Genomic DNA, 19,678 nt, shown 5'->3' with positions numbered 1-19,678 from the left:
TGTGTATCTAGAGCAGGGGTGGCCAACCAGTCAGAGACTAAGAGCCACATTTTTTACTGTGTCATCGCAAAGAGCCACATCATACACATGAGCACACATGAACACCCCCCCACACACACACGCACACAAACACGCACGCGCACGCACACGCGCACGCACACACACACACACACCCCTCTGCTCAGCCAAATTTATTGTGTGACATTATTATCTCACGCACCAACATGATAATGACAAATTGACTCCTACAGTACTAAAACCACAGACCAAAGACCACATTTTCAACAATGAACATTGTGTGCATTGTCTCACACAGACAAACTCTCAGTTCAACAAATTCCACAAACAAAAACATAATAAGTTTTTTCACTTACTATGTGTGGCGGGACAGACCATTCGTTTGAGTTCGTCATTTTCAGGAGACAAGATTTCAATAACGTCACTGAGGCATATTTTAACGAACTCCACTTCATTGTATGGCTTTTTAGCCCGTGCAATGTTCCAAGCCAGTTGAAACAATGCAAGTGTGACAGTCTCTGAGTGCTTCGTAATTTTTTTGAAAAACTGTACCTATTTTTCTGCCTGACTTTTCAAAGTCTCCAAACTTGTGCTTGCGAAATTCTGTCCCTTTTGCAAAGTCCTTATTGATATTGGCATGAAGTGAGCTGAAGTGGCGCTGACCATTTGAAGCTTTTAAATGCGCCAATGACGTCCGACATATCAGGCAGAATGGCTTGCCATAGCGTTCAACAAAAAACAACTTTAACTCTGTTAAAAACGTCCTGTGTTCATCGTCATATATTCGTTTAGCTGTGCATTTTTTCCTTGCCAAAATGGCAAGCGTCTTGTCAGCTTTTCTGGACCTAATGGGCCCCCGTAGTCACAGTCGCCATTCATTAAAAAGCCAGCAAAACCAATCGCTCTGTTTGTCCCTCCTCCTTTGCGGGATTTCACCTCTCGCGCATGCGCGTTTGACCAAAATACCATATTGAACTCAAGCGAAGCACATACGCACGAAAAATAAACACAAATGTTGATATGAACGTAAAAGAGCCGCATGAAACTAGCCAAAGAGCCGCATGCGGCTCGCGAGCCGCGGGTTGGCCACCGCTGATCTAGAGTATCCAGGAGTGTAGAAAAGTGTAATCTGTCCCTCCAGGTGCTGCAGAGATACTGTTATGGTCGTTTTGGGGGGCTATTTTTTACTCTGTTTAGATTTCTCCGTTTTCTATGACGTTTTTGTATCTATTACGGGGCGGGACAAACGTAAATCCGAGTAATAAACATGGCAGATTTGTGAACATGTTTGTTACGAATCCGCCATGTCAGACTTTTGTAGTCCAAACAACTCAAGGATGCCGAAGTGGAGGAATCAAAATGTTCCGTTGTTGGATGAACCAATCCACACAAATCATTGCACAACATCAGAACCTCAAAGAAGTGCCTGGTCAAATTTAAATTTTCAAGCACTGTTCCCACATCCCCCACCGTCTGTTGTCTTCCGGGTGAGAGCAACGCTGGCGTCAGATCTGTTGACTGCCGTTTCTGTCCCGGACCATGTCCGTTACTTGTTTTTCGTTTTCCCGTTCTCAGTGCACCTGTTTCTTCTTTTATTTTTCTCGTGTTGTCTTCCGTCCACCTCGCATTCCCGCAGCTCCGCTCTCACCAATCTGTTTCCTTTCCCTCGGACTACCAGCTACGTTAGCCAGCTGGCCAAAACCACCACCGGACCCTCCTGCCTCCCGGCTCTGAGCCTGTGGCCGCCTGCTCTGGACTCGACGGCAGCTCCGGCCTTGCTCTCTGGCCATCCGGCCGGCGTCCTCGGGGAACGGGCTCCACTCCCTGCGGGCTCGCCAACCGTGGCTCGGCTTCGTGCCGCCGTGGTGCGTTGGGGCCTGCCGTTCGTGCGGGTGCAGTCGAGGTCGACCGGCATCACCACCTGGTCCACTGCTGCTTCCACACAAGGCTGGGATCCTTCGCCGTCGCTGCTACATCTGGACTGTCTTTTAACCGGCACTTCCCTGACGGCACACCCATCCCCTCTTTCTGGACCACCAACTCCCCCGTCACCCCCACCTCCCGTACTGCCAACCTCAACAACCTCTGCTCCCGCCCCTCCTGCTCCTCCATCCATCTACTTCGCATTGCTGACCGATGTCCTGTTATTAACTATATCCTATTGTCCCCCCCCTCCCCCCCATACGTCCCCACCCTTTTTATTCCCTGTAAGCGTTTTTGGGCCATTGAAAAGCGCTATATAAATTAAATAAATTATTATTATTATTATCTGTGGGCAAAGTCCTGCTTGTTAAGGAGTGTTTCAGAAATCTTTTGTCAGTATAGAGAAGGATTTGCCGAAAGACTTCATTTCGTTGATGGCTCAGTTCCTTCAATCTATGGAAATGACGGACACAATAAAGCGGTAAGTTTGAGATGACACAAAAGTAATAAACTGTATTTCACTTTAATAATATTGTGTGTCTACACTCGTTTTCATAACATTAGAGTCAGTCTTTCTGCTGATTTTGAAGCTGTGCGCTCTATGTTTTCACTTCTTGTGGGTGTATTTTCAGTAGTTGCATCAGATGAATTGCATCGAAGGTGCTGTTTTATTCTTGGGGAACACTAATATGTGAAATGCATTCGTTAAATTCTCGCTAGCGCTAGCATTAGCTTACTTCGTAGCTCTACTGCAGTGCTTGTTTACAAGACATTCATAAATATTGTGAGGATTATGTGTCATGTATGGTTGTATGGACAAGTCTTCTGACATTGATATATTTTAATCAAAAGGTTTGCAGCACAAGTAAGCGCTACCTTGTTTAAATAAAGCAAAAAAAAAAGTAAAAGCTACCTCGACTAAAAAAACTACAACTATGTCGACCGGAAAGGGAGGCGCACATCTTGCGGCCTGGGATGTGTGGGGTTTAAAGTATCTCATTTGCATTTAAAGAGACCGCACTAAAACGGCTTGCTCTGAGCCGCACCTCAGAACAAGTAGAAAAGAGGGACCTGTGATGGTATCAACACGAGGAATTTAGACAAAAGCATCGCTGTTCCAATTTATATAGACCGCAACTAAATGAGTAAAACCTAAAACTGAATTTATTACCGTGATACTTGGGCTTTAGAACAAATAAAATCTCGAAAAAAATTACAGTGCCCAAGCTGTAAATCTTCTTCCCTTGAACAATGGTAATTTAAAACTAGAATTTGCAATTTCTGGAGAAATTGCGTGTGAAGGCGAAGACTATGAATAACTTCTTGGGGAATGCTGCCGAATGATGTTGAAACGTGTTGAATTACTTGAGAAATGTAGAAAATTTGGAGAATTTGTGGTGAATTTCAAAATTGAAAACTTGTCATTTTTGGTAAGTGGGAAGTTGTGGAATAGGTCGGCAAAAGACGAACAGTTGAAAGTCTGAATGGGTTGAATCGGTTGAAAAATGTAGAAATTAGAGTAGAAAAAAGAAATGTTGGAGAAGTTGGTTGAATTTCAAATTAGGAATTTTCGGTAAGTGGGACGTTGTGGAATAGGTAGGCAAAAGATGAACAGTTGAAAGTTGGAATGGGTTGAAACGGTTGAAAATGTAGAAATTAAGAGTAGAAAAACGAAATTTTGGAGAATTTGGTTGAATTTCAAATTTGGAATTTTTGGTAAGTGGGAAATTGTGGAATAGGTAGGCAAAAGATGAACAGTTGAAAGTTGGAATGGGTTGAATCGGTTGAAAAATGTAGAAATTAGAGTAGAAAAACGAAATTTTGCAGAATTTGGTTGAATTTCAAATTTGGAATTTTTGGTAAGTGGGAAGTTTTGGAATAGGTAGGCAAAAGATGAACAGTTGAAAATTGGAATGGGTAGAATCGGTTGAAAAATGTAGAAATTAGAGAAGAAAAACGAAATTTTGGAGAATTTGGTTGAATTTCAAATTTGGAATTTTTGGTAAGTGGGAAGTTGTGGAATAGGTAGGCAAAAGATGAACAGCTGAAAGTTGGAATGGGTTGAATCGGTTGAAAAATATAGAAATTAGAGTAGAAAAACGAAATTTTGTAGAATTTGGTTGAATTGCAAATTTGGAATTTTTGGTAAGTGGGAGGTTGTGGAATAGGTAGGCAAAAGATGAACAGTTGAAAGTTGGAATGGGTTGAATCGGTTGAAAAATGTAGAAATTAGAGTAGAAAAACGAAATTTTGGAGAATTTGGTTGAATTTCAAATTTGGAATTTTTGGTAAGTGGGAAGTTGTGGAATAGGTAGGCAAAAGATGAACAGTTGAAAGTTGGAATGGGTTGAATCGGTTGAAAAATGTAGAAATTAGAGTAGAAAAACGAAATTTTGGAGAATTTGGTTGAATTTCAAATTTGGAATTTTTGGTAAGTGGGAAGTTGTGGAATAGGTAGGCAAAAGATGAACAGTTGAAAGTTGGAATGGGTTGAATCGGTTGAAAAATGTAGAAATTAGAGAAGAAAAACGAAATTTTGGAGAATTTGGTTGAATTTCAAATTTGGAATTTTTGGTAAGTGGGAAGTTGTGGAATAGGTAGGCAAAAGATGAACAGCTGAAAGTTGGAATGGGTTGAATCGGTTGAAAAATGTAGAAATTAGAGTAGAAAAACGAAATTTTGGAGAATTTGGTTGAATTTCAAATTTGGAATTTTTGGTAAGTGGGAAGTTGTGGAATAGGTAGGCAAAAGATGAACAGTTGAAAGTTGGAATGGGTTGAATCGGTTGAAAAATGTAGAAATTAGTATTAGCAGTTCCGTATTGGCGACGCGCACCTCAGAGGTTTAGCGCGGAGGGCATGACACATCTGCTCACGAAGGAAAAATGACTGCCGTGCAGAAACAGTCGGAACAGCGGCAGTGAGCATAACCGCACACGTAGGAAAAAGGCACTGCCCTTCAGGATTTGGGACAGTAGCCGACAATGAGCACTAAGCGCAAGGCGTGCCTCTGAGCAATGTGTGGATGCCCTTGCGCTGGGCTGCCGGGATGCATCAGCCGGTCAGCACCGCAAGAGCGGAGCAGAGCCGTGACCCACATCCATCCATCCATCCATTTTCTGGACCGCTTTGTCCCCACGGGGGTCGCGGGCATGTTGGAGCCTATCCCAGCAGTCATCGGGCAGTAGGTGGGGGACACCCTGAACCGGTTACCAGCCAATCGCAGGGCACACAGAAACGAACAACCATCCGCACTCGCACTCACACCTGGGGCAATTTGGTGTGCTCAATTGGCTGACCAAGCATGTTTTTGGGATGTGGGAGGAAACCGGAGTGCCCGGAGAAAACCCACGCGGGAACGGGGAGAACATGCGAACTCCACACTGGGAGGGTCAGAGGTGGAATCGAACCGGCACCCTCCTAACTGTGAGGCGGGCGTGCTAAGCAGTGTGCCACCGAGCCGCCCGCCGTGACACATTTACACTTTAAAATGTTTAAATGTTTAAAAATACAATAAAATGTTTAAAAATACAATTATAAAAGCCTTGTGCGGATGCGCTCGCGCTGGGCCACGTCAGTCGGCCAGCACGCAAGAGCAGAGAGGAGCCGTGACACTTTAAAATGTTTTAAAAAGTGTTTAAAATAGAATAACGTAGAGTCAATCCAATTGCGCAACCGCAGCGCGCCGGGCGCTCACTGTCGCATTGCTTTAAGAGCGTCTTTGTGTTTTAGGATGGCTTTACTGCTCCCACTTGCTTTCTTTGGAGGCATGATTAGGGGTTAATACAATCCTCAAAGTAACGAAAATACAATAACAAACGGAGTCAGTCGGCATCCGGGCTGCGCGGTCGGGTTTTCTCGGGTCCTTTCGGCTCATCTTGCGAGGTTCAACCTCCGAATTTTGTTGGACAACCGAAGCAAAGAAATCTCGAATTTTTCGTTCGAATTACGATTTGTTCGAGAACCGGGACGTTCGAAAACCGAGGTTTGACTGTATTTAAAAGTACAATAGAGTGCATAAAATTAAAATTATAAAAGTTTTGTACGGATGCGTTCGCGCTGGGCCGCGGGGGCGCGTCAGTCGGCCAGCACACAAGAGCAGAGAGAAGCTGTGACACTTTAAAATGTTTCAAAATGTGTTTACAATACAATAACGAATTTAAAAGTACAATAGAGTGTATAAAAATAAAATTATAAAAGTCTTGTGCGGATGCACTCGCGCTGGGCCGCGGGGATGAGTCAGTCGGCCAGCACGCAAGAGCAGACACGTTTACACTTCAAAAAAGGTTCATAAAAATCTTGTGGATATTGTAACAATATATTTACTCATGTTTATTTTCTTATTTATTTATTCAAATAAATAAGAATGTTTCTGCAAGTCAGTTTGACTAAAAAATTTACAAAAGTGTTCAAAAATACGAAAAGTGTTTAAAAAAACAATCAAGTGTATAAAACTACAATATAGGTTCATAAACGTCTTGTGCGGATATTGTACCGTAATTTTCGGACTATAAGTCGCGGTTTTTTTCATAGTTTGGGTGGGGGGCGACTTATACTGAGGAGCGACTTATATGTGAATTTTTTCAAAAATTTTCAAAAAAAAAATAAAATAAATAAAGTGAAACCGCGATAAACGAACCGCGATGTGGCAAGGGATCTCGATGTAGCAAGGGATTTCTGTAATTTGAATTTCAAGTGACGTCAGCAGCACGGCGCGGCGGTTGTTTACATAAAGGACAAAGGTTCGATCACGGGATGACGAAGATGACGAAGGGCCCCACGTACTACCGGCATCATTAGCGGCTTTGTTTGTAAGTGACACGGAGAACGAAGAGTTTGAAGGATTTGATGATTTGGAGTGACACAGAAGGTTTGAAAAACTATTATGGCTTTTACGCACGCCCGGTCCTACTCTACGGAGCTCGCTTTCACTTCCATGGATGGAAGTCTGGGGCCGGCGCTCGGCCGGGTGGCTGTCCGAGGACGGTGGATGGGGCTCGGACATGGCTTTTACGCACGCCCGGTCCTACTCTACGGAGCTCTCTTTCACCTCCGTGGATGGAAGTCGGGGGCCGGTGCTCGGCCGGGTGGCTGTCCGGGGACAGTGGATGGGGCTCGGACATGTCGCATTGCTTTAAGAGCGTCTTTGTGTTTTAGGATGGCTTTACTGCTCCCACTTGCTTTCTTTGGAGGCATGATTAGGGGTTAATACAATCCTCAAAGTAACGAAAATACAATAACAAACGGAGTCAGTCGGCATCCGGGCTGCGCGGTCGGGTTTTCTCGGGTCCTTTCGGCTCATCTTGCGAGGTTCAACCTCCGAATTTTGTTGGACAACCGAAGCAAAGAAATCTCGAATTTTTCGTTCGAATTACGATTTGTTCGAGAACCGGGACGTTCGAAAACCGAGGTTTGACTGTATTTAAAAGTACAATAGAGTGCATAAAATTAAAATTATAAAAGTTTTGTACGGATGCGTTCGCGCTGGGCCGCGGGGGCGCGTCAGTCGGCCAGCACACAAGAGCAGAGAGAAGCTGTGACACTTTAAAATGTTTCAAAATGTGTTTACAATACAATAACGAATTTAAAAGTACAATAGAGTGTATAAAAATAAAATTATAAAAGTCTTGTGCGGATGCACTCGCGCTGGGCCGCGGGGATGAGTCAGTCGGCCAGCACGCAAGAGCAGACACGTTTACACTTCAAAAAAGGTTCATAAAAATCTTGTGGATATTGTAACAATATATTTACTCATGTTTATTTTCTTATTTATTTATTCAAATAAATAAGAATGTTTCTGCAAGTCAGTTTGACTAAAAAATTTACAAAAGTGTTCAAAAATACGAAAAGTGTTTAAAAAAACAATCAAGTGTATAAAACTACAATATAGGTTCATAAACGTCTTGTGCGGATATTGTACCGTAATTTTCGGACTATAAGTCGCGGTTTTTTTCATAGTTTGGGTGGGGGGCGACTTATACTGAGGAGCGACTTATATGTGAATTTTTTCAAAAATTTTCAAAAAAAAAATAAAATAAATAAAGTGAAACCGCGATAAACGAACCGCGATGTAGCAAGGGATCTCGATGTAGCAAGGGATTTCTGTAATTTGAATTTCAAGTGACGTCAGCAGCACGGCGCGGCGGTTGTTTACATAAAGGACAAAGGTTCGATCACGGGATGACGAAGATGACGAAGGGCCCCACGTACTACCGGCATCATTAGCGGCTTTGTTTGTAAGTGACACGGAGAACGAAGAGTTTGAAGGATTTGATGATTTGGAGTGACACAGAAGGTTTGAAAAACTATTATGGCTTTTACGCACGCCCGGTCCTACTCTACGGAGCTCGCTTTCACTTCCATGGATGGAAGTCTGGGGCCGGCGCTCGGCCGGGTGGCTGTCCGAGGACGGTGGATGGGGCTCGGACATGGCTTTTACGCACGCCCGGTCCTACTCTACGGAGCTCTCTTTCACCTCCGTGGATGGAAGTCGGGGGCCGGTGCTCGGCCGGGTGGCTGTCCGGGGACAGTGGATGGGGCTCGGACATGTCGCATTGCTTTAAGAGCGTCTTTGTGTTTTAGGATGGCTTTACTGCTCCCACTTGCTTTCTTTGGAGGCATGATTAGGGGTTAATACAATCCTCAAAGTAACGAAAATACAATAACAAACGGAGTCAGTCGGCATCCGGGCTGCGCGGTCGGGTTTTCTCGGGTCCTTTCGGCTCATCTTGCGAGGTTCAACCTCCGAATTTTGTTGGACAACCGAAGCAAAGAAATCTCGAATTTTTCGTTCGAATTACGATTTGTTCGAGAACCGGGACGTTCGAAAACCGAGGTTTGACTGTATTTAAAAGTACAATAGAGTGCATAAAATTAAAATTATAAAAGTTTTGTACGGATGCGTTCGCGCTGGGCCGCGGGGGCGCGTCAGTCGGCCAGCACACAAGAGCAGAGAGAAGCTGTGACACTTTAAAATGTTTCAAAATGTGTTTACAATACAATAACGAATTTAAAAGTACAATAGAGTGTATAAAATAAAATTATAAAAGTCTTGTGCGGATGCACTCGCGCTGGGCCGCGGGGATGAGTCAGTCGGCCAGCACGCAAGAGCAGACACGTTTACACTTCAAAAAAGGTTCATAAAAATCTTGTGGATATTGTAACAATATATTTACTCATGTTTATTTTCTTATTTATTTATTCAAATAAATAAGAATGTTTCTGCAAGTCAGTTTGACTAAAAAATTTACAAAAGTGTTCAAAAATACGAAAAGTGTTTAAAAAAACAATCAAGTGTATAAAACTACAATATAGGTTCATAAACGTCTTGTGCGGATATTGTACCGTAATTTTCGGACTATAAGTCGCGGTTTTTTTCATAGTTTGGGTGGGGGGCGACTTATACTGAGGAGCGACTTATATGTGAATTTTTTCAAAAATTTTCAAAAAAAAAATAAAATAAATAAAGTGAAACCGCGATAAACGAACCGCGATGTAGCAAGGGATCTCGATGTAGCAAGGGATTTCTGTAATTTGAATTTCAAGTGACGTCAGCAGCACGGCGCGGCGGTTGTTTACATAAAGGACAAAGGTTCGATCACGGGATGACGAAGATGACGAAGGGCCCCACGTACTACCGGCATCATTAGCGGCTTTGTTTGTAAGTGACACGGAGAACGAAGAGTTTGAAGGATTTGATGATTTGGAGTGACACAGAAGGTTTGAAAAACTATTATGGCTTTTACGCACGCCCGGTCCTACTCTACGGAGCTCGCTTTCACTTCCATGGATGGAAGTCTGGGGCCGGCGCTCGGCCGGGTGGCTGTCCGAGGACGGTGGATGGGGCTCGGACATGGCTTTTACGCACGCCCGGTCCTACTCTACGGAGCTCTCTTTCACCTCCGTGGATGGAAGTCGGGGGCCGGTGCTCGGCCGGGTGGCTGTCCGGGGACAGTGGATGGGGCTCGGACATGGCTTTTACGCACGCCCGGTCCTATTCTATGGAGCTCTCTTCCACCGCCGTGGCTGGAAGTGCCACCTCCGGGGATGGAAGTCCACGCCGCCACACGCCTGGAAGTCAACGCCGGTGCTTGGGGCGGTGTTGCGGTGAACTATTTATGTTATAGTTATTTGATATATTTTATTTCGTTTACAACTTGTATATGGTTTTATTGTTACAGTTCAGTAGTTGTTGGCTCGTTGAACTCTTGTTTTGTTAAATAAAGAGACGTTTACCAAACCCACGTCTTTCCTTGTACTTTGTTAACGCGACAATATAGTTATATAGTAGATCTGTGGAATAACGACGAGGCTGACGTCAGGGCGCACGCGCGGCGTTGTTGACAAAGGACGAGGAATTTGATCGATGGATTTCATGATTTAGAGTGACACAGATGGTTTGATAATATTATTGCTTATATAGTAGTTATTTGATATATAATTTATATATTGTTATATGGGTCTGTGGAATATTTTGAAGTGCAAGCGCCGTCAGCGGCGCGCACCCATTGTTGACAAAGGACGATCGATGGATTTAATGAATTGGAGTGACACAGATGGTTTAAGTTTTCCTCGCATCGTACGAGTAGCTGTTACACAGCACCATGTCTCGATGTTGTCTCGATGACTTATGTTTAGTGTGTTGCTGAGAGTATTTCATTTATGGTTATTTAGTATACTGGAAACGTGACGTCCAGTCAGTTACGTAATGTGTGCCGTCGTGTTGTGTGACGTCAGAAGTTGAGCGTTAACTTACGTGCTGTATTTCTGTCTGTTGCAGAACCACACACACCCCACACCAGTGACGTGCGGTAAGGTTCATGACTGGGGAGGCATTGACGTCACCCCCCCCGGTAAAATTTGTCCGGCACCTAACCGTGTCACAAAAAAGGTTGGGGAACGCTGCTCTAGTGTGGCTTATTCATTATTTCATTTGAACTATTTTAATTAAATATCATATCAGCAGTCTTCACACATAAAAACACTCAATAAAGCACATGGAATCAAAAACTTGTTTTCGATCGTGCGCACCACTCCGTTTGAAAAGTCATGCTCCTAAGTCCCGTTGTTCGAATCAAACCTTTTAACTCCGGAGTTGCTCTTCCTTTACTGATGACCTCCTGCTTCGACCGAAAATCCATCGTTGAGAATCGTTTGGATATGTAATCCTCCATTGTAAAACGAAATGTAAAAACGGAAAAAAAAATGAATGTAAAACGAAACAAATGGACAACTGCTCCTCAGTTGTTCACTGTAAATTTAAATTTGAACTGGAGATCTCTTATTCTACAGGTAAGCGCATGAAGCATCCCGGGATCACTAGCACCCCCTGCCATAAGGCTGGAGAACCTTTTTTCGTAGTAAGGTCTCTTTTCAAAGCCGTTTTGTTCATCTAAAGAAACACAACGTTACAGACAGACAATTTAGCATAACCTTCCGAGCCAACCACCCAGTCCTCAGGCTCCCCAACAGAAACGTAGCAACAATCTAGAGAAAAGTGTGTCGAAGACCGGCCAGGTTAACAGGCTGCTGAGGAGAAGCTATGATGCAAACTTCAAGATGATGGTGATAAATGAGGCAGAGTCTTCAAACAATTGCAAAGCGGCTGTGAAGTATGGTGTCACAGAGTGTGATGTACGGAGATGGAGAGCTCAAAAAGATTGCCTAAAAAATGCTCACAATCAGAGAAAAGCTTTCCATGGCCCTCAGAGCGGCCGCTTTCAAGAGCTCAACAGGATCATTTGTTTCAGATGTACTGTAATTATTTTCTGTATAAAAATTAAATTTGGTGTTCAATAAGTCTTTTTTCAAATTTGACTGTTGAAAAAGAGGGGGTCGTCTTATAATCAGGGTCGCCTTATATTCGGGCCAATACAGTACCTTAGATTTGGGTTGTAGAAGGGATACTTCAGGTGAAATAGTAAAACATTTTGGTTCTCTCTTGTAAAAATAGGAAAGCATCTACAATGTCTCTGGCAGATCTGTTGATGACTTTGTGGAACAGCTTCAGTTTATGTACAGATCATCCACTGAGTATATTCCAAAATTAGTGAGTGATATTTTTACAAACCGGATTCAGTTGAAGTTGGGAAATTGTGTAAAATGTAAATAAAAACAAAATACAACGATTTGAAAATCCTTCTCAACCCATATTCAATTGAATACACTAAAAAGACAACATATTTAATGTTCAAACTGATAAACTTAATTGTTTTTTGTCAACTAATAATTAACTTAGAATTTCATGGCTGCAACACGTCCAGTAGAAGTTGGGAAAGGTGGCAACAAATACTGAGAAAGCTGAGAAAAGCTCATCAAACACCTATTTGGAACATCCCACATGTGATCAGGCTAATTGGGAACAGGTGGGTACCAATGATTGGGTATAAAAGGAGCCTCCCAAAACATGCTCAGTCATTCACAAGCAAGGATGGGGCCAGGTTCACCACTTTGTCCACAACTGCGTGAGAAAATAGTTGAAGAATTTTGCAAATTGCAAGGAATTTAGGGATTTCAACATCTACGGTCCATAATGTCATCAAAAGGTTCAGAGAATCTGGTGAAATCACTGCACGTAAGCGCCACGGCCGGAAACCAAGACTGAATGACCGTGACATTCGATCCCTCAGACGGCACTGCCTTAAAAACCGACATGAGTGCGTAAAGGATATCACCAAATGGGCTCAGGAAAACTTCAGAAAACCACTGTCAGTAAATACAGTTCGTCACTACATCAGTAAGTGCAGGTTAAAACTCCACCATGCAAAGCAAAAGCCGTTTATGAACAACATCCAGACATGCCGTCGGGTTCTCTGGGCCCGAGCTCATGTAAAATGGACTGATGCACAATGGAAAATTGTTCTGTGGGCTGATGAATCCACTTTTCAAATTGTTTTTGGAACCACTGGACGTCGTGTCCTCGGGACCAAAGAGGAAGCGGAACATCCGGACTGTTAACGCAAAGTTCAAAAGCCAGCATCTGCGATGGTATGGGGGTGCATTAGTTCCCATGGCATGGGTGACTTAGATTTCTGTGAAGGCAACATAAATGCTGAAAAGTACATACAGATTTTGGAGCAACATATGCTCCCATCCGAGCGACGTCTTTTTCATGGACGCCGCTGCTTATTTCAGCAAGATAATGCCAAGCCACATTCTGCACGTGTTACAACAGCTTGGCTTCGAAGTAAAAGAGTCCAGATTCTCCCCTGGCCCGCTTGCAGTCCAGACCTGTCTCCCATTGAAAATGTGTGGTGTATTATGAAGCGTAAAATATGACAGGGAAGACCCCGAACTGTTGAACAAGTGAAGCGGTTCATCAAGCAAGAATGGGAAAGAATTCCACATGAGAAGCTAAGAGAATTAGTCTCCTCTCTTCAGAAACGTTTATTGAGTGTTATTAAAAGGAAAGGTGATGTAACGAAGTGGTAAACATGCCCTTTCCCTACTTCTACTGCACGTGTTGCAGCCATGAAATTCTAAGTTAATTATTATTTGAAAAATAAAATAAAGTTTGTGAGTATGAGCATTAAATATTGGCTTTGTAGTGCATTCAATTGAATATAGATTGAAAAGGATTTTCAAATCATTGTATTTTGTTTTTATTTACATTTTACACAATTTTCCAACTTCAACCGAACCCGGTTTGTACAAAGAATAACTGTTGCTAATGATGAAGCTATTGTCAGTGAGTTGGTAGACAAACTCTGTCACTCTAATCTTTTTACTGCAGCTTTGGGTACTGCCCAGTGTTCCCTCTAAGCTGCGCAGCTGCGCAATTGCGCACTGGTCACGCAATTGCGCAGCTGTGCAATTGCGCACTGGTCGCACAGTCTCTGCGCACAAGAAACTCCATGCTGCACGCAAAATAAAATTTTGCATAAACTGACTGATTAATATCTAATGTTAGACGTAATCTAATCTAATTAAGTGCACGAATGATTTTCTTTCTGTGGCTTTTTGTAGTGTAAATCAGTAATTGACAGGTCTCCAGCCAATGATATGATATGGTTCACGTACGCTACATAGCCAATCATAGGCTCGACAATGCCTGAACATGTGTCCTGCCCATCCGTGCCGTGCAGGTTAGCTAGCGAACAACAGTGTGGCGGAGTCAAGCAATGCAAATGCTAAATTAGCTAATCATGGCAAAACGAATGAGCAGCGACACATCCACTCGCCAAGCCAGAATTTATAAGAGATGTGGCAGTTCTTTTAAGATTGAATGGCTGTCGGAGTGTGTGCAAGTACAAGAGGAAACGGTGAAACTGGGTGAGATTTTCTTTTTCGAATGAGAAAGGTCTCCTCTGCACAACATGCAGTGAAGCCAAAGTGGCGGACGAGTTTACGGAGAGTAAAATATGGAAGGAATGGAAGTTGGACTACCTCAAGCGTCACATTCAGCAGAAATGTCATTTGAAAGCTGTTGGAATTGAACAAGGACTCAAGATGGGACAGGGGATCGGTACATTATTACGAGAGAGCGCAAAAGACCGACATAAAACGAATGAGCTGTCACACAAAACAAAATCCGACCCCGAGGAATTTAAAGTTCTCATTGCCAATATATTAATTAAATTAATTAAATAAATTAATCTGGTGTTGCACACAGTGGTCCACAGTGTGCACAGGGAGCTTGTGTGTTTGCAGAGACACTTGAAAAATTAGAGGGAACACTGGTACTGCCGGTCCCTTTTCTTCTAAATTTAAGAGGGCAAAGTATTATAAGCACAACTTCAGTGTAATTGAGCCAGTAGAGTATATTTTGGATCCAGAGGAGAATTGCAGCTCTCAGTATGTGCCTGTTCTTTTAGCTATTGTTGAAAAAGGAAGACATTGTAAACAGTTTATGGACTAAACATTGAGACTACCGTGTTTTCCCATGCATAATGCGCAAAATTTAACTAATTTATTGTCCTAAAATCTGGGGTGCGCATTATGCATGGGTACAACAATTTTTGAAGAAAATCTCCCTCGAAATAAAACTTGAAATCACACCTTTCTTCTTGTTTGTTGTCAATCGCGCATCGCATTCAGCCATCCTGCCCAACACACTTAGTCAGTAAAATTCATAATTGACGACACATCGTTTGATGCGATGATGCAATCCTTGATGGTGTGTTATTGTCAAAATCTCCATCGCAGACCGGATATCATATGGAAGCAGTATCACTGCGCATGCGCACTATGGATCCGATGCTCAGAACGGATACGCAAGACACGTCAGCTATATAAAGAGCGAGAGTTCAGTTCTCTACCTATTAGTTTCAATTCACAGTTTAATTAGCAGTTTCAATCAGCAAATAACAAAATGCGTATTACAGGTAATATTTTATTTCACAACACTTTGCCTTGTTCCTTTCTTCTCTGCTGTTCACTTCAAACACGCTCCATACGAACACAATGCTCTCGTATCAGACGCTTGCTCGATCGATCACCTGCTCGTTTGCTGTCACAATGTACCCTACACAAACCCGAAACATTTCTTCGCTATCGAGTTTGCTAGCGCATGCGCAGTGATACTGACCGGCAGAATAACATCCGGTTGTTCCCAAATATGATCTTTTTTCTGAAATAATTTTACGTGTACGGACTTAAGTAAGAGTCAAAATTTGGGTGCGTATTATACATGGGTACAGGCTTTTTTCCAGCATCGACATGCCATTTTTAGGGTGCGTATTATGCACGGAAAAACACGGTACTCACAGTTGGCATCTTTGGTAAATATTTCAAGCTAAATGAATTACATGCTAATGAGGAGTTTAGTATTTCACTGATACTGTATGTAGATTATTTTGAATTCTGCAATCCTCTTGGAACGTCACGAAAAAAAATTCACAGCAGTTTACTGGGTACTAGCCAATGCACCACCTGAACTGAGATCACAGTTAACATCCATGTATTTAGCTCTTCTTTGTAAAGCAAAGAATATAAAAAAAAATGTGGGTATGAAACTGTTCTTGATCCTCTTTTGAAGGATCTCACAACATTTTTGCCTCAGGTTGGAAAAAATATTAGAAGTAATGTTTTTTGCGTTTCAGCAGACAATCTTAGGGGACGTTCTTTAAGTGGACTTGTAGAAAACCTTTGTGGACATTATATCTGTAGGTTTTGTGTTGCCCTTCTGACTATCAGCAAAAACATGTACATTCAGGAGATTTTCCATCAAGAACAAAAGAGAACTAGGATTTTGATGTTCAGTCTGGAAAGAGAAATCCTGCTCTGGTACACTGTTGTGGTGTGAAGAAACTTTGTCCCTTCACTGTGAAACTAAGTCATTTCCATTTTGTTTTCATTTACTTTGGAACTGGCACTAAGTCTTAATGTGTTCATCCGCAAGAAGTACTTGACAGAGCTTAACAGGTCCATCACTCAATTTCCGTACAAATTTACTGATAAAACTATCCCAGCAAATTTTGCTTCTCGTAAAAGCATCGGTGGGAACACCAGTGAAAACCTAACATTGTTAAAAATACTATCATTCATCATTATTAACTATCCCACTGAGTGAAACAGCATGGCACATTCTCATGATTTTAAATGATATAACTGAGCTTCCCTCTCCCTCTCCCCAGCCACTTCATCCAGCTCCTCCCGGGGATCCCAAGGCGTTCCCAGGCCAGCCGAGAGACATAGTCTCTCCAGCGCGTCCTGGGTCGTCCCCGGGGTCTCCTACCGGTGGGACATGCCCGGAACACCTCCCCAGGGAGGCGTCCAGGAGGCATCCTGATGAGATGCCCGAGCCACCTCATCTGGCTCCTCTCAACGTGGAGGAGTAGCGACTCTACTCCGAGTCTCTCCCGGATGACCGAACTTCTCACCCTATCGCTCAGGGAGAGCCCGGACATCCTGCGGAGAAAACTCATTTCGGCCGCTTGTATCCGGGATCTCGTTCTTTCGGTCACGACCCATAGCTCGTGACCATAGGTGAAGGTAGGAGCGTAAATCGACCGGTAAATTGAGAGCTTTGCCTTTTGGCTCAGCTCTCTCTTTACCACAACGGACCAGTACAGAGTCCGCATTACTGCCGACGCTGCACCGATCCGCCTGACGATCTCGCGCTCCATCCTCCCCTCACTCGTGAACAAGACCCCAAGATACTTAAACTCCTCCACTTGGGGCAGGATCTCATCCCCGATCCGGAGAGGGCATTCCACCCTTTTCCGATCGAGGACCATGGACTCGGATTTGGAGGTGCTGACCCTCATCCCGACCGCTTCACACTCGGCTGCGAGCCGCTCCAGTGAGAGCTGGAGATCACGGCCTGAAGAAGCCAACAGCACCACGTCGTCTGCAAAAAGCAGAGACGCGATGCTGAGGTCCCCAAACCGGACCCCCTCAACGCCTCGGCTGCGCCTAGAAATTCTGTCCATAAAAAATATGAACAGAATCGGTGACAAAGGGCAGCCTTGGCGGAGTCCAACCCTCACTGTGAACGAATCCAACTTACTGCCGGAAATGCGGACCAAACTCTGGCATCGGTGATACAGGGACCGAACCGCCCTTATCAGTTGACTCGGTACCCCGTACTCCCAAAGCACCCCCCACAAAACCTCCCAAGGGACACGGTCGAACGCCTTCTCCAAGTCCACAAAACACATGTGGACTGGTTGGGCGAACTCCCATGCACCCTCGAGGATCCTGCTGAGGGTGAAGAGCTGGTCCTGCCGGAAATGCGGACCAAACTCTGGCATCGGTGATACAGGGACCGAACCGCCCTTATCAGTTGACTCGGTACCCCGTACTCCCAAAGCACCCCCCACAAAACCTCCCAAGGGACACGGTCGAACGCCTTCTCCAAGTCCACAAAACACATGTGGACTGGTTGGGCGAACTCCCATGCACCCTCGAGGATCCTGCTGAGGGTGAAGAGCTGGTCCACTGTTCCACGGTGTCATGTAACATGGAATGTGGGGGGAACAAATGGTGCAAAAGGTGAGTATGGATTGCTCCCAGGAATAAATTGGCAAAGCTGAAATTCCAAATTTTAGCAGCAGATGGTGCAAAATTTGAGTTGAGAATTATTGAATAAATTGGCAGGGCTGAAATTCCAAACTTTTCCAAGAGATGGTGCCAAACCGTTACAGGAGACCAAAGATAGGCAAGACCAGCTGAACTAGCAAAAATAGAATTAAACAGAATAACACGGGGTCGGTTTTTTGGTCACGCACGGAAGCACAAATGTGTTTTTTATTTTCTTTTATTTTCTATGCTTGGCTAAAATATATTCTGTAACAGCTTAAAGCAATATTATCACACAATTAGACCAAGGTGCCCACCACTATGGAAATGGTGGTGTGTAAAAAATTGTTTGAAAGATTGATACAAATGTGTTTTTTATTGTCTTTTATTTTCTATGCTTGGCTGAAATATATTCTGTAACAGCTTAAAGCAATATTATCACACAATTAGACCAAGGTGCCCACCACTATGTAAAATGGTGGTGTGTTAAAAATGTTTAAGGAATTGATTCAAGGGTTTTGATTTTTGATTTTATGGTAGATTTAAGTGTAACTTTGAAGTATTATTTTTATAAAAAGAGAAGCGAAGAAAAGAGGAAGTAAGGGGCCCAGGGGTGTCGGCCTAACTTTTGGTGGAAAGAGAGTGGGGCGGAAACAGCTGCCTGAAAACAGCAGGTGTATGAGCGTGGGAAACTGGACAGTATAGAGGCCAGCGAAAGGGGGGGGGGGGCAGAGAAGTCTATAAAAAGGCCGCCATGGACATCTACGGGGCTCTCTCCCAAATCGCGTTCATACGTGAAGAAGCCCGTACGAGTTCCAAGACTTTTTCTAAAGCCTTCGAGATCTTTGTGTGAGATGCAAGATCGCTGGCCTGGATTAACTTGGATTTACTCAAAAGAATTGGACTGGACAACTTTGCGTGAGGAGCTAGGTGAGGGGAACGACTCTTTCTGTATTTCCGCGAGGGGGGGGACAGTCATCGGGTAGTCGGTCCTCTCGAGGCCAAACTAGTTCCCAAATTGGAATTTTAGAAATAAAATCGAACTGATCACTCGACTTTATTTCCACCAAAAAATAACACCCAATTGGTAGCTGCCTGTTCCTTCTTTTCTGAGTTATTTTTTACAGATTAAAAGTACTCCGGGATTGAATGATTTTATTTGCAAGTGTATCCGTGAGTGAGATTGTTCAGTTTTTGGAGGATTGAGATTTGTAATTCTATTTCATGCTTCTTCAATAAATGTGTTTTATATACTCATTTAATCCGTTGTGCGCTAATTTGTATGATATATGCAATCGATTGTTTGTGGTTGGTTTGATAATTCGATTTATTAACGGGAGATTATTATGGTATGCAATCAGACCGTAATAAATAAAAAGAACGAAGGTGTTTAAATTAGATATATTTAATTTGAGAGTAGAATTAAAAGCAATTCAATTGTCCGTCGAAGCGCAGGCTCGTTCCTATTTTGTCGGGCCGCGCCAAAAGCCATACCGGACAATTTTGGGAGTAAATTGCCTTCATAATTATTTGAGGGATGAGCGCATCTCGTTAAACATTTAATTCGTTTAAATATTTGTGTTATTTGAGGAAAATAACGAAGGTGTTTAAATTCGACTATTTGGATTAGTGGTAGAGTTATAATTAGTGAATGTCCGTCGGGCACGGGCCCGTTCTTAATTTTGTCGGGCCGCGTCAAAAGCTACGTTGGATGATTTTGAGGGATTCATTTGCCTTCAAAATTAATGGCAGGATAATTATAATTCGTGTAAATCATT

At 43.3% G+C, this 19,678-nt stretch overlaps 2 protein-coding genes and 1 long non-coding RNA gene across 4 annotated transcripts in view; 1 reads left to right on the top strand and 2 right to left on the bottom strand.

Annotated features, from left to right (window-relative positions):
* Positions 1-19,678, bottom strand: part of LOC119124049 — a 793,622-nt gene that overhangs the window by 546,581 nt on the left and 227,363 nt on the right. The window lies entirely within an intron of this gene.
* Positions 1-19,678, bottom strand: part of tmem231 (transmembrane protein 231) — a 100,796-nt gene that overhangs the window by 17,810 nt on the left and 63,308 nt on the right. The window lies entirely within an intron of this gene.
* On the top strand, positions 10,992-18,898 carry LOC119124112. The gene is made up of 3 exons (XR_005098176.1): positions 10,992-11,003; positions 14,235-14,238; positions 18,742-18,898. It is a non-coding gene; the product is annotated as an uncharacterized LOC119124112 (long non-coding RNA).

Source organism: Syngnathus acus, chromosome 6 (assembly GCF_901709675.1).
Source record: "Syngnathus acus chromosome 6, fSynAcu1.2, whole genome shotgun sequence".
Taxonomy (NCBI): Eukaryota; Metazoa; Chordata; class Actinopteri; order Syngnathiformes; family Syngnathidae; genus Syngnathus; species Syngnathus acus.
The sequence above is the reverse complement of the archived record's forward strand: the minus strand, read 5'-3'. Positions and strand labels throughout refer to the sequence as shown.